Source organism: Schistocerca serialis, chromosome 4 (assembly GCF_023864345.2).
Source record: "Schistocerca serialis cubense isolate TAMUIC-IGC-003099 chromosome 4, iqSchSeri2.2, whole genome shotgun sequence".
NCBI classification, from domain to species: Eukaryota; Metazoa; Arthropoda; class Insecta; order Orthoptera; family Acrididae; genus Schistocerca; species Schistocerca serialis.
In genome coordinates, this window is record NC_064641.1 from 299,268,688 (window position 1) to 299,283,128 (window position 14,441).

The 14,441-nt window shown below is 45.6% G+C and overlaps 1 long non-coding RNA gene across 3 annotated transcripts in view; it reads left to right on the top strand.

The window, feature by feature from the left end:
• The window catches only part of LOC126473941 (uncharacterized), a 1,011,672-nt gene that overhangs the window by 730,501 nt on the left and 266,730 nt on the right, over nt 1-14,441 (top strand). For all 3 annotated transcript variants that reach the window (XR_007586542.1, XR_007586540.1, XR_007586541.1), the window contains one exon: nt 12,745-12,826. This is a non-coding gene — a long non-coding RNA (uncharacterized LOC126473941). The remainder of the gene's footprint in view (nt 1-12,744; nt 12,827-14,441) is intronic.

The window sequence follows — 14,441 nt, forward strand, 5'->3', positions numbered from 1 at the left end:
CGCGCCATGGTATGCCAATAAATACCATCAACTTACACATTTCATTCGTATACCAGCAGATTTTCACTGCGAGAGTGTGTTCAATTTAGACATTTTGTCCACTAAAATCGTACTACCCCGTATACTTCAGTTTTGCAGGATGTTTCCAATTACCGTGCCATTTCACTCGGACAAAGTGATGCGATAACAAGGTGTTATGCGTATCGCGGCAGAACTCTGCAGGGAACACGGAAGACGTACTTACCTTCTGACAATGTGCCACTCTTGTTGCTCAGTGGTCTTATGTGGGACGAAGTATGTAACTTAAGTCCCCTCGTAGTGACGTTAACGTTTATAATAATAATAGGAATAGGAATAATAGCGAGAGTACGAGATACAACATGAGCTACAGGTGTACAAAAGTGATATCCGCTGACATAACGAGTTGTTAGGTATAATGCTTCAGCTAATTGCCTTGGGAAATGAGGAAGGTCTTGCCTAGAAAGAATGGTACTTAGTTGTAACGACGTAATGACTGCATAGGGGAACAAAGGCAGACTTCATTGTTGTCTTCCGACCACAGTCAGCGACAGAGATACACACACTTGTGGCGCGGCGGGACGATGGTACTTTTTGGAGAATGAAGCTCCCTCCGCCGGACTAAGTAGCGCCCTGTTGGTAAGGCCGTCAGTCCGCGGACAAAAGAAAGAATACAGCGAGAAGTTTGCACAGGCTCTACAGCTGCGGGCAGGCACTTTTGCTGTGGACACCAGCTAAAAGCTCCGCGCGCAGATTTAATTACGCTGCGGAAAGCCACTTCCGACTCCGCCTGTCGCCCGACGCACCGAGTTTCCCGGCACTGCACTTGTGCCGCTGGTGCGGTCTGGTATCGGGTCTCGAAATACTAGCAGCCTACTGTGCAGCTGCTACTCCTCAAAGTTCGCCAGTCGGGTTTATCTAAGGAATATACGACAGTCATTTCAGTCTAGAGCGTTATGGAGCATTGCGTATAAGGATAACGTGATTTTTTAAAAACAGATAATTTAAACCGGCCTGAAGCTGTGTCATGGACATTTTCAAGTTCATTCCTATTTCATATAATTTTTTCTGGTTTTTTGCTATGCGAACTGTCACCACTATGATTTTTTTGGAACCTGGGTCACAGTTGCTAAGAATTTTTTCAGTGATTCCATACCGCTTGCAATTGTTGATCATTTCGGTCTTAGTCCGTTTTGAAGTATCTAGATAAGTTTGTTAGCCGTTTGATCTTTAAAAATAAATATAAATTTCTTATGATTAACTGTATCTAAGTACTTGAAAATGCCGAAATGATGCTGTAATATGAACAGTTGAAAACGGCGTGTTACCAGTCAAAACATGGTACCACCATGCGCTAACATTGCGTTTCCAGTCAAGTGAGAGCATTAAATTCTATGATGTGCCTAGTAGAGCAATACAAAGCACAACTAATCATCATAAGCGTCATTACCACATTGTAAGCTTTATGCCTTTCAGACCTGAATTTTTTCTGAAGGAACGAAAATTTTTATTTATGCGGTAATGCTCTTAGGCGATATTTTAATGTTTTTAGATGTAAGATTTATACAAAAGTATGTATGTTCAAATGTGTGTGAAATCTTATGGGACTTAACTGCTAAGATCATCAATCCCTAAACTTACACACTACTTAATCTAAATTATCCTAAGGACAAACACCCACACCCATGCCCGAGGGAGGACTCGAACCTCCGCCGGGACCAGCCGCACAGTCCATGACTGCAGCGCCTCTGACCACACGGCTAATACCGCGCGGCAAAAAGTATGTACCCCTTTTGGAAACATACTTTGCTCGCTTGGCTGCATTTTATGAATAAAATAACTAATTACGAAATATTCTTTATTGTAATAAATAGTAAAATTATCATTCAATAATTACCATGCAAAATAACAGTAACAATATTCAGTTATAGAGTGGAATATAGCGAACCAAACACATCCGTGTATTCTGGTGGTGCCGACCGGGGTGGCCGAGCGGTTCTAGGCCCTACAGTTGGAACCGGGCGACCACTACGGTCGCAGGTTAGAATCCTGCCTCGGGTATGGATGTGTGTGATGTCCTTAGGTTGGTTAGGTTTAAGTAGTTCTACGTTCTAGGGGACTGATGACCTCAGAAGTTAAGTCCCATAGTGCTCAGAGCCATTTGAACCATTTTTATTCTAGTGGTCGCTAGGTGCTGCGCATGGCTACACTGACTTGCTGATGTTTTCATTGTGATGCCCAACGTTTGGCAGCACTTGTACATGATGAAAAGGTTCAACATTCACAAATGTGTACCTCACGTTTCCAATGGGAAAAAATACCACTGTTGCAACTAAGACACAGTAAAAGATAATGTACACAATTATAGCCAAAGGGCCTGAAAGGATCTATGTAGAGCTGACGTTGGCGTAGAATGAAAAGTGAAGTGCGTCGGGAAACATTTCAAGTCAACAATTAGGGAGAAAATGAAAATATGATATGCAAAGCCATCAGATTTTGGTTGTCACGCTGTCTGGATATCGACTTGGACTCCCAACGTGAAAATTGAAAATTTGTGATAAGGACTATGGGGTGAAACCGCTGAGGTCATCGGTCCCTAGGCTTACGCACTACTTAATCGAACTTAAACTAACTTACGCTAAGAACAACACACACATCCATGTCCGAGGGAGGACTCGAACCTCCGACGGGGGGAAGTCGCGCGAACCGTGACGAGACAACTCAGACCGCACGATTATCCCGCGCGGCTACTCCCAACGTGAGTTCCTGTTTTTCACTTCAGGTACATCGTCCACAGGGTGGATATCCGACAGAATTCTCGCGATGCCCCAGAGATATTTTCTGAGTATTTTGGTATGAAAAACTCCTGGTTCCACGTGGCTCGTTACAGACTAGCTGCGTTTCGTTTGCTTTATCTTTGCAGCTGTATTGCACTAAAAATATCTGCCCATCAGTGCAAATGTCGACAGTGTGCTCTGAATGGCATCTTTGGGAACAAAACTTGTTCCATCCACTCCCGGTACGTGATGTTGACAACAGTAATGTCCAATTTGTTTCTTCGCCCTGAAGCTTACACTCAGTACTGCTCGATTCTGTCTCGGTTTGTATATCTGGCAGTGTTAGTTGCGCGTTCACAGTGATACACAGCAGTGTGGCTGCGTTTGGTGATGAAACGTTGGCCAATAAGCACCTCTCGTACGGGTTCACTGACTGCAGTGGAAGAGCGGCGCAACGACGCAATGCTCAACTGTTCGCGCAGCGACGGGAAGCGCGGCACGGTATGCACCGTCTGATCAAAACTATCCGCACGCCCCTACGTAATACGGAATCGACCACTAGATGTCACGGCAGACGGGCCTGCCAGTATACAGGGTGGTCCATTGATAGTGACCGGGCCAAGTATCTCACGAAATAAGCATCAAACGAAAAAACTACAAAGAACGAAACTCGTCTAACTTGAAGGGGAAACCAGATGGCGATATGGTTGGCCCGCTAGATGGCGCTGCCATACGTCAAACGGGTATCAACTGCGATTTTTTAAAATAGGAACCCACATTTTTTATTACATATTCGTGTAGTACATAAAGAAATATGAATGTTTTAGTTGGACCACTTTTTTCGATTTGTGGTAGATGGCGCTGTTATAGTCACAAACGTATAAGTACGTGGTATCACGTAACATTCCGCCAGTGCGGATGGTATTCGCTTCGTGATACATTAATCGTGTTAAAATGGACCGTTTACCAATTGCGGAAAAGGTCGACATCGTGTTGATGTATGGCTATTGTGATCAATTTGCCCAACGGGCGTGTGCTATGTATGCTGCTCGGTATCATGGACGACATCATCCAAGTGTCCGGACCGTTCGCCGGATAGTTGTTACGTTATTTAACGAAACAGTAAGTGTTCAGTCACATGTGAAACGTCAACCACGACCTGCAACAAATGATGATGCCCAAGTAGGTGTTTTAGCTGCTGTCGCAGCTAATCCTCACATCAGTAGCAGACAAATTGCGCGAGAATCGGGAATAAAAAACGTACGGTGTTGAGAATGCTACATCAGCATCGATTGCATTGGTACCAGATTTATATGCACCAGGAATTGCATGGCGACGACTTTGAACGTCGTGTACAGTTCTGCCACTGGGCACAAGAGAAATAACGGGACGATGACAGATTTTTTGCACGCGTTCTATTTAGCGACGAAGCGTCATTTTCCAACAGCGGTAACGTAAACCGGCATAATATGCATTATTGGGCAACGGAAAATCCACGATGTCTGCGACAAGTGGAACATCAGCGACCGTGGCGGGTTAATGTAGGGTGCGGCATTATGGAAGGAAGGCCCCCATTTTATTGATGGCAATCAAAATGGTGCAGTGTATGCTGATTTCCTGCATAATGTTCTACCGTTGTTACTACAAGATGTTTCACTGCGTGACAAAATGGCGATATACTTTCAACATGATGGATGTCCGGCACATAGCTCGCGTGCGGTTGAAGCGGTATTGAATAGCATATTTTCATTACATATTTTCACCATATCATTTCTTTCTGTGGGGAAAGTTGAAGGATATTTGCTATCGTGATTCACCGACAATGCCTGACAACATGCGTCAGCGCATAGTCAATGCATGTGCGAACACTACGGAAGGCGAACTACCCGCTGTTGAGAGGAATGTCGTTACACGTATTGCCAAATGCATTGAGGTTGACGGACATCATTCTCAGAAACGATAAGCTCACAAAGGTACATGTATCACATTGGAACAACCGAAATAAAATGTTCAGACGAACCTACGTTCTGTATTTTAATTTAAAAAACCTACCTGTTACCAACTGTTCGTCTAAAATTGTGAGCCATATGTTTGTGACTATTATAGCGCCATCTATCACAAAGCGAAGAATGTGGTCCAACTAAAACATTCATATTTCTTTACGTGCTAAAGGAATATGTAATAAAAATGGGGGTTCCTATTTAAAAAAAAATGCAGTTGATTTCCGTTTGACCTATAGCAGCGCCATCTAGCGGGCCAACCATAGCGCCATCTGGTTTCCCCCTTCAAGCTAGACAAGTTTGGTTCTTTGTAGTTTTTTGGTTTGACACTTAAGTCGTGAGATATTTGGCCCGGTCACGATCAATGGACCACCCTGTAGAAGCAGGCGGGAAGTATTGTGGTATCAGCAGAGAAGCAATTACAGGAGAACGGGTCTGTCAGAAGAGCTCAGTGACTTCGAACGTGCACTAGTCATTGGGGTCACCAGAGTAATAAATCCATAAGGGACGAATCCAAGGCCAGGCACGTTCAGTGTACTGACAGACAGCATTCCAGATGGGGGTTGTAAAAATGTAACGAAATCAACAGGAGGAATCACTCGTGAGTTTTAAAGCGGTACCTGCAGTCCATTTAGCACTATTACTGTGCGTAGCAATTTAAGTAGAACGATGTACAGTGATCAAGCAGCTCCTCGTAAGCCACACATTTCTGTAGTAGCAACGCTTGAGGAATTCTTAAGAGCGACAGTGGATAACTGGAAACAAGTGATTTGGAGCGATATACCGTGCTATAAACTATGACAATCCCTTTGAAGAGTTTGCTTTTGGTGAATTCCCAGATAACTTGACTTTCTATCAGTTGTAGTGCCAACTGTGAAGTGTGGCTATGGTGTTGACCCCATGTTGCAAAAAATGGTTCAAATGGCTCTGAGCACTATGGGACTTGACATATGAGGTCATCAGTTCCCTAGAGCTTAGAACTACTTAAACCTAACTAACCTAAGGACATCACACACATCCATGCCCGAGGCAGGATTCGAACCTGCGTCCGTAGCAGTCGCGCGGTTCCGGACTGAAGTCCCTAGAACCGCTCAACCACCGCGGCTGGCCCCTTGCTGCACTAAAGTAACACTTCGCAGATGGTGATTGATTTTATGGACATGACAGTGAACAGTATCATAAAACAGCATGCGTGAGGTAACGGTTTGTGGGCAGTAACATTGTCTGACCTGCCCAGAGTCCCGACCTCCACCCAAAGGAACACCTTTGGAATAAGTTAGAACATCGACTTCGCCCCACACCCCAGCGTCCATTTTCGCCATCTTTTCTGGTTTCGGTTCCAGAAAAAGACTGATTCGAACACCTCACTGAAAGTGTCCCCAGCAGTCATAAGAGCGAAGGCTGGTCACACCCCATATTAATGTCTACTAATACGTGTGCACATACCTTTGATCAAACAATGTACGTGCCGTATCTGCTCCTTGCGTCTGTTGCGTTATTGCGTGTTTTGTATTGTACGTTTTGGTGATTGCATATTACAGGCTGTTTCACTGTCGCGAAGGTATTTCCACAGAAACAAACTTGGGTAACAAATAGAAAAAGTTCAAAAATGGTTCAAATGGCTCTGAGCACTATGGGACTTAACATCTGAGTTCATCAGTCCCCTAGAAACATCTGAGGTCATCAGTCCTCTAGAACTTAGAACTACTTAAACGTAACTAACCTAAGGACATCACACACATCCATACCCGAGGAAGGATTCGAACATGCGACTGTAGCGGTCGCGCGGTTCCAGACAGAAGCATCTAGAACCGCTCGGCCACACCGGCCGGCTATCGAATAAGTCATGTTAAAATTATTTCTCTGTAATTGGACGACGCGGGTCCCTTACACCAAAGTAGAAAATATCCCTAGTGGTCAGTCGAGTTCGGGTTCACACTGTTTGCTGAGTATGCATTGACTCCTCCAGTTAGCGGGGACTACAGACTCGGGAAACGTCCCTTCCAGAGCCACTTCCCGAGTTTGCTGGTCGAAGTATGAGTGCGCGTTATCTGGCGTTATTGCTGGAGCGTCAGACGTCGCGACACGGCACTCACAGGTCGCCCGTGGGCTGTCGTCAAATATTTGTAAAGGGATAAGCTGCAGGCGCCACGTCTCTAAAAGGAGTCGGCCAGATTACTCACTCGCAGTCGTGGCGCCGGCCCGCGGTCATTACTACTGGCTCTCAGCAGCCACAGATATCCGGCACGGACATTTAGGGCTGGGCGTGAAAGTCTCGGAGCTCCACGGAACATGGCCTTTCTTCTGAGTGTGTGTGCTCACCTTCACGGAAGTCCAACAACTGTCGTTCTTGCTCTGCAGCCTTCTTCAGAGAGCGTTTGAAACACCGGCTTGCTTGAAAGATACATCTGTCGGGCAAAAAGGCAGCGCTGTGGTTTTTCGGACTCGCCTGCTGTAATGTTGAACTGACGGAAATTGGAAAAGCGTTACGTGTTGGGCTCCTTTGGACTTTTCCATTAACGAAGGGCGGGCGTTCAATATGTAATTGATCACATTTTTTTTCTGAAAGCAGGTTCGTTTTATTCTGGTTTCCAATTCACCTTATTATTCCGCGCTCTTTTGGCTAAAGAAACCTGTTTTTCAACACAATCTCCGTGCAATGCGACCTAGCGAGTTGGCTCAGTGGTTAGCACACTGGACTCCCATTCGGGAGAACGACTGTTCAGATCCCCGTCCGGCCTTCCCAATACATCTCTCATCCGATGGGACCGATGTCTTTGTTGCTGGTCCCCACCCGCAAATCAACCAATCCATGCAATGAGAAGGCCTTACGCCACCATGCTGGAAGGGCATGTATGACCGCATGGTACCACCCTACTGGTCGATGTCGGAGCAAACGTCTTCCAACAACATTCCCATCATCCACGTGCTGCTTAACGCGGAGTTCATCATTCGTTGGGCCAAACAGGCACGTCGGAAGGTGCGAGATCCTTGCTGTAGGGTGGATGAGGAACAACAGTGGAGTATTGAAGTCTCGTGAGCTTCTCTCGGGTACGCAGGCTTGTGTGATTTCACTGTGTTTCATTGTGATCCGTCGATCACATCGAGTGAGAGTGTCCGCACGTTCCAACATTGGAGGAGTCGCAGCTGAGTGCTGCCGGCTGGCACGCGGGAAATCGGACTGGTTTTGCGACCTTGTTGTGATGGTGACAGATAGTTCAAACGGCACCGAGCACTATGCGACTTAACTTCTGAGGTCATCAGTCGCCTAGAACTTAGAACTAATTAAACCTAACTAACCTAAGGACATCACACACATCCATGCCCGAGGCAGGATTCGAACCTGCGACCGTAGCGATAGCTCGGCTCCAGACTGTAGCGCCTAGAACCGCACGGCCACTCCGGCCGGCGATGGTGACAGACACCTCGCCCAACGGCTCACCGCACATATCTCCGTAGACATTCTGCAAGCGCCTATGAATGACTGCGATGTTCTGGTTTTCCGCCAAAACCAACTCAATAACAACTCTGCTTCGAACGCACCTTCGTTACAGGCATCATTTTGAAGGTTACGTATGCCGCTTCCATCTGTCGGAACTTTATGAAAATGCACGTGCTCAAGCGGGAATATTCCAGTACGTCCGACAACAAATTCCGCAGTTTTTCAGCCGAAATTGGCGGAGAAGAAAATGTGTTGCATTACTTATTAAATACACCTCATATAAATAAGCAGTTTTGCAGATGGAGAAAACAGTACGCTCCAACCAGTCACATTTTCGTCGAACGGTGGTCGAATAAATATAAATTACGTACGGTCCTCAGGCTGCGTCCAAATATTTTGTTTTCTTTTTCTTTATCCAATATCTATCTCAGCAGAAATTTTGACAGTCAGTTGCTCCTGACGATGACGTTGATGGGAATCGTCGACAGCTCGAGGTTTCTCACTGAATTGATGCGACAAAAAGCCCGAGAGTGTTTCAAACAGCACAAAGTGCTATTATTCTGTTCATTCACGGTGAAGGGGAGCATGCAACACAAATTTATCTCAATATGAGAGGGGTGTACGGGGAGCATTGTCTCGCACACTGCACAATTTTTCGGTGGTGTCAGCATTATTAGACGGAATGTAGACCAAAAAGGTGTCAAACCGCTTCAAAAATTTCTGTGGAAGGTCCTGGAACATCTTCCTTACAGCTCTGTGACTGGCATGCGTTCGGCCCCTTAAAACAATCTGTCAGAATGCAGGGGTTCACCTGTGACAAGGCAGCTCAGGGTATTGTGGGAAACTGAATCTGTCAGCAAACCAAGAGTACATTGAAGCCATCCACTCCGATGCGATAGTTGTATCAGTGTCACTGGCAATTACGTGTACTTGTATTGTTTCGCATGAAGTGTAATTATAATATTATTATTAAACTTAATATAGAAGATTTGTGAACAAAGAAAACATCATTCTTCGCTGTTTTTGCTAATGACCTCCTCATTTCTGATTTCGTGTCCATTTAATTTTGAATCTCATTGTCTAAAACCATATCTCACACTCTTCGATTCTCTTCTTTACCGGTTTTCCCAGCGTCTGTGATTGACTTCCATACAATACTGTGCTCCAGATATGCATTCTCAAAAATTTCATCTCACACAAATACCTGTAAGTTTCATACTGCTAGACTTCTTCTAGCGAGGAATGCTCTCAGCTTCATAGCACTTCATATGTTCAGTAAATCAGAAGACATGCTCCGGAACTTAGGTTCATGTTTATTTGACACACACTGTGTAAGCTCCACAGTCCCGAGCCTGTTCCAGACCCAGACCACAAATCGACACCAGTCCAAGATCCGGTTCTGTTTAAACATGTTGCAGTATACCTGTACAGCTAAACGCGCGCGCGTGTGTGTGTGTGTGTGTGTGTGTGTGTGTCTGTGCGTGTCAGCAACATTGTACAGGCGGACACGACTGTACACTGTACGGGAGTAGAATCGAAAGTCGATTCTTTCTACTGTGTAGGTTTCAGACCCGGAGCTCTCAGTATGCCCTGTGGCCAATGTCCTCTCGTCATCAGTTGAGAAGTTCAAACGTGACTTTTGTTGTCTACGTCATGCTAATCCGCCGTGCAGTTAGTATTTCCTTTGATTCTGATATTGCGTATTCGTGTACCAGAAAGGTGAACTTTAAAACGAACAACACAACTGAGGAATTCATTTGACTTCATAAATCGTCAGAAGCGAGAAGCTGCTTTCTCAGAATTGGTGGAAAGAAATCAAGAAACGAGCCTGCTGCAGCTGAACCCATGGTCACAATTGTGAAATTGGAAACATCTGGCAATGAGTTGTACCGTGACGTATGGGTATGCGGGGCCATCCATGCGCAGGTAAGCCTGACATGTAAGCAAGTACACAACAAATACCTCTGTGGGGGAGCAGGGCTCACTAGGCAGGCGTGTCTCTGTGCTGGCAGCCGGACGTCCGCAGGTTTTGTTCCCACGGTCTGCGGCGGCATTCAGCCTGCCGCTGAGTCAGCTCATTAATATTCCGGACTCGCTAATCACGCCGTAATCTTTGCACACGCTACGGGCCGCCATTGTGTTGCTTTCTGTGAGAAGGAAACAGTTTTTTACACAAGGTAGCTGGAGAGCACTCCTAGTTTATAATAGTATATTAAGGTCAGCGGCCGGCCGGTGTGACCGTGCGGTTCTAGGCGCTACAGTCTGGAACCGAGCGACCGCTATGGTGACAGGTTCGAATCCTGCCTCGGGCATGGATGTCTGTGATGTCCTTAGGTTAGTTAGGTTTAATTAGTTCTAAGTTCTAGGCGCTCAGAGCCATTAAGGTCAGCGAACGAGTTTTGTCGCGAAAAATTGTTTCTGGAAGTATGTGTTGCCTGTCGAAACGAAAGTTGCATTTGCATGAAAGTTCCATTTGAACGTAGGAATACAGTCAAAAGAAAGGTGTCTGGACGAATCGAATGGAGAGGAGAAGAGTTTTCCGATTGGCCCTTTCCTTGGACTGCAGTCTGGCAAAGTTTTCTGCGCACGTCGTCTGGAAACATCACTCCGGTTTAGTTTCGGAATTAATTGGTACTTTTGCATTATGCCACTAACTGGTATGTTGAATATCAAATATTGTCTTCCTGAATTAGTACTAATCGTATCTTCACACCAGTCTTCTCACTGATTTGATACGTCCCAACACGGATTCCTATTCTGTGCCAAACTTTTCATCTCAGAGAAGCACTTGCAACCTACGTCTTCACTTATTTGCTGGATGTATCCCAATGTCTGTGTTACCCAATAGTTTTTACCCTCTACAATTCCCTCTAGTACCATGGAAGTCATTCCCTGATGTCTTAACAGATGGTCCATCATTCTGCTCCTTCTTCTTGTCAGTGTTTTCCACATATTCCTTTCCTCGTCGATTCTGCAGAGAACCTCCTTATTCCTCGCCATATCAGGCTACCTAATTTTCAACATTCATCTGTAGCACCATATCTCAAACGCTTCGCTTCTTTTCCCTTCCGGCTTTTCCACTGTCCATGATCCACTACCATACAGTGACGTGCTCCAAACATATACTCAGAAAGTTCTTCCTCAGATTAAGCCCTATGTTTAATACTAGAAGACTTTCCTTGGCCAGAAATGCCTTTTTTGCCTGTACTAGTCTACTTTTGATGTCTTTCCTGCCCCGGCCATCATGGGTTACTTTGCTGCCGAGGTAGCAGAATTCCGTAATTTCGTCGATTTCGTGATGTTAAGCTTCTCGTTGTACTCATTTCTGCCAGTTCTCATTACTTTCATCTTTCTTCGATTTACTGTCAGTCCGTATTCTGCACTCATTAGACTATTCATTCCATTCAGCACATCATGTAATTCTTCTTCACTTTCACTGATTATAGCAATGTCATCAGCGAATCTTATCATTTATATCTTTTCACTTTGAATTTTAACTTTCTATTGCATGACTGAAAGAAATTTCTGCGGGTGGGGTCTAAGTCACAAAGTATTATGTAACAAGATGAATACAGCAACAAACCGAAAATATTGATTAGTTATTAATCTTTCAGTTACAGAGACATGGAAACATATCCATGCTATCATTAAACATCATTTTGCATACCTTGAGAATGTAACTAGATGTGATCTAAGTAGCGGAAGTGATTCACTCTTTCAGCTGCTTTCGCATATGTTTACATACACTCGACCTTCAGCGTATGTTATCGATTTTGAACTGTTTCTGCTAAAGTAATGGTGCTAAACACAGTCTTGCTCGATGCAGCCAGACTGTGTGTGTTCCCAGATGGCAACATCATGCATAAGTAAATTAACGGTTTGTTGCCAAGTGGCAACACCATGCAGTAGAGGGTTTATCCCACTCTTGAACCTTTCTTTTGCTTCCGTCATTGCTTCTTGGATGTATAGACTGAAAAGCAGGGGCGAAAGACAACATCTCTGCCTCACACCATTTTTAATCCGAGCACTTCGTTTTTGGTCTTCCAATCTTAATCGTAGCAGCAAAGTTTATTGTGGAACGTTAACCTCATAACATCAAGCAATGCAGCTATGGATGATAAAGCATTTCTGAAGAAGAGAAAATTGTTGGGATGTAAAAATAAATATTAGGAAGTATTTTCTAAAGGTGTTGGTTTGGAATGTAATTTTGAACAGAAGTGAAACGCAGGCGATAAACATTTCAGGAAGGAAGAGAGTAGCTTCAGAAATTCAACATCCCCTGTTGGCCCTATTTGATATGGATACAACACACTGAAGCAATATTCTAGAATACCTTGAAAGTGAATTCAAGCAATCCCCTTTGATTATATTTTCCCAGTATCCTACAAAGTGAAAACCAGCTTGGGCGTCGATAATTGAATAAGTGCTCCTGATTGACCATGTATTGTTTTTGTTAACGGTTTCTGGTGAGTGCTCGCAATTTGACACGCTTCCTCTTTTTCCGCAGGTACTGTCGCTGCAACACAACAGCGCGATGCACTTTGGCTGTGGGGAGGCGGCAGCTAGGTGACAGGAGCTGCACTTTCGGTGTGCGTGAGTACAGTATGCGGTGCGCGCTTAGGCGGCGGGGCGGGCTATTTGCGTCCACGGCCGACCATTGTCCCTCTGCGGGTAGGGACGCCTGCCAAACAGACGCTGCAGGTCAGGGGGGCGGCGCAAGTGCCACATGGCTAACCTAACCGAGAAGCGCTGTAGCGGTGTACAAGTAAGAAGGTGGCTACGCTGTGCATTCTGCGCAGGGAGGGCCGGAAGGTGCTTTTGCGGCGACGCCGTCGTTTCTCTCTGTTTCTGTTCCACGCCACGCGTTACTGGAAACGCTGCGGTCGGCGCCTCGTCGGTCCACTGCTTCTGCATAGATAAATTTATATACTTGGAAAACCCTCGGTTTCGTTTCTTAACGCGACATTTGCGTTTGCTTTATGCCACCTATAACGGATGCTACAGTGGCTAAGTACCCTTGCCATTCGTGAACTAACGCGAAAATCAACACTGTACGTTCTACAAACGCTCTGAAGCGCACGATAAAGGCAGACGCGCAGAATGACACCATTAGCTGGATTGTGACGTCGTACACTGCCCTTTGCCAATGTGCGTCACCCCCACCCTCACCCCCCCCCCCCCCCCCCCCACCCGCCTTCTTAAGTGCACACAGCTTTCTTTCCTGTGTTTTTATCTATTGTCATTGCGTAAGTTTAGCTGTTTACAGTGCCTGACAAAAAAGTACAACACCCAAAAGGCCTGATTGGATGTCGATTTAACTTAGTGCAAGTACACACCATCAGCGTGTAAGTAAATTATTAGAATTACGATTCAATTTGACAGATAGAACGGCCACCAGAATGCATCAGCATTTTCGTGTTTACTCTTGTTTCCAGGCGTGGTAGGATACGTAAGGGGCGTGATTTATCACTGTGAAGGACAGGGAGATGCTGCATACCCGTGCGAGTGAGCGTTATGAGCATCTGATAAGAGTTTGGAAAGGGTCTCGTTGTGTGTCTCAATTTTGCTGGCTGGTCGAATCGCGAATATCCGTGTTTGTGAAGTATTCGGACGAGACAGAAGCCAGATAGTCAGGGCATGTCTTCTCGGCTCCGGTCAATCACATCTGACTACCACAAGGCAGAATCGCCATATTGTGCACGAAGCACATCGTTACCGCTCCACATCTGCGCCTGCCATCCGAGAACAAGTAATAGACTCACCGTAACATTCTGTGTCATCCCGTACCACTGGTCGGAGAACAGCTACCATTAACACCACAGCACAAACAGCTTTGTATGGAGTGGCGCCAGGGTCCGGGAAAGACGGGGTGCTGGTGAATGACGTCGCATTGCGTTCAGGGATGAATCTCGGTTCTGCACTACCCGTGTTTGCCATCGTCGGCGAGTAAGACGGCAACTTTGGAAGAGGTCCCAGTTTTCCAGTGTTTTGAAGAAGTATAGCGGTGTCACTCTTGGTTATGCTGTGGGGGGTCGTCGGGCGTGTCACGGCTGGTAGTGATGGAGTGAGCTCTAGCAGCATAACGGTACGTCGCGGACATCCTGCGCTCTCTTGTGTTACCTCTCATGCGAAGTATGGTTTGTGCCATTTTTCAATGGGGAAGTGCTCGTCCACACATGGCACGTGTCTATGTGAGCTGTCTAC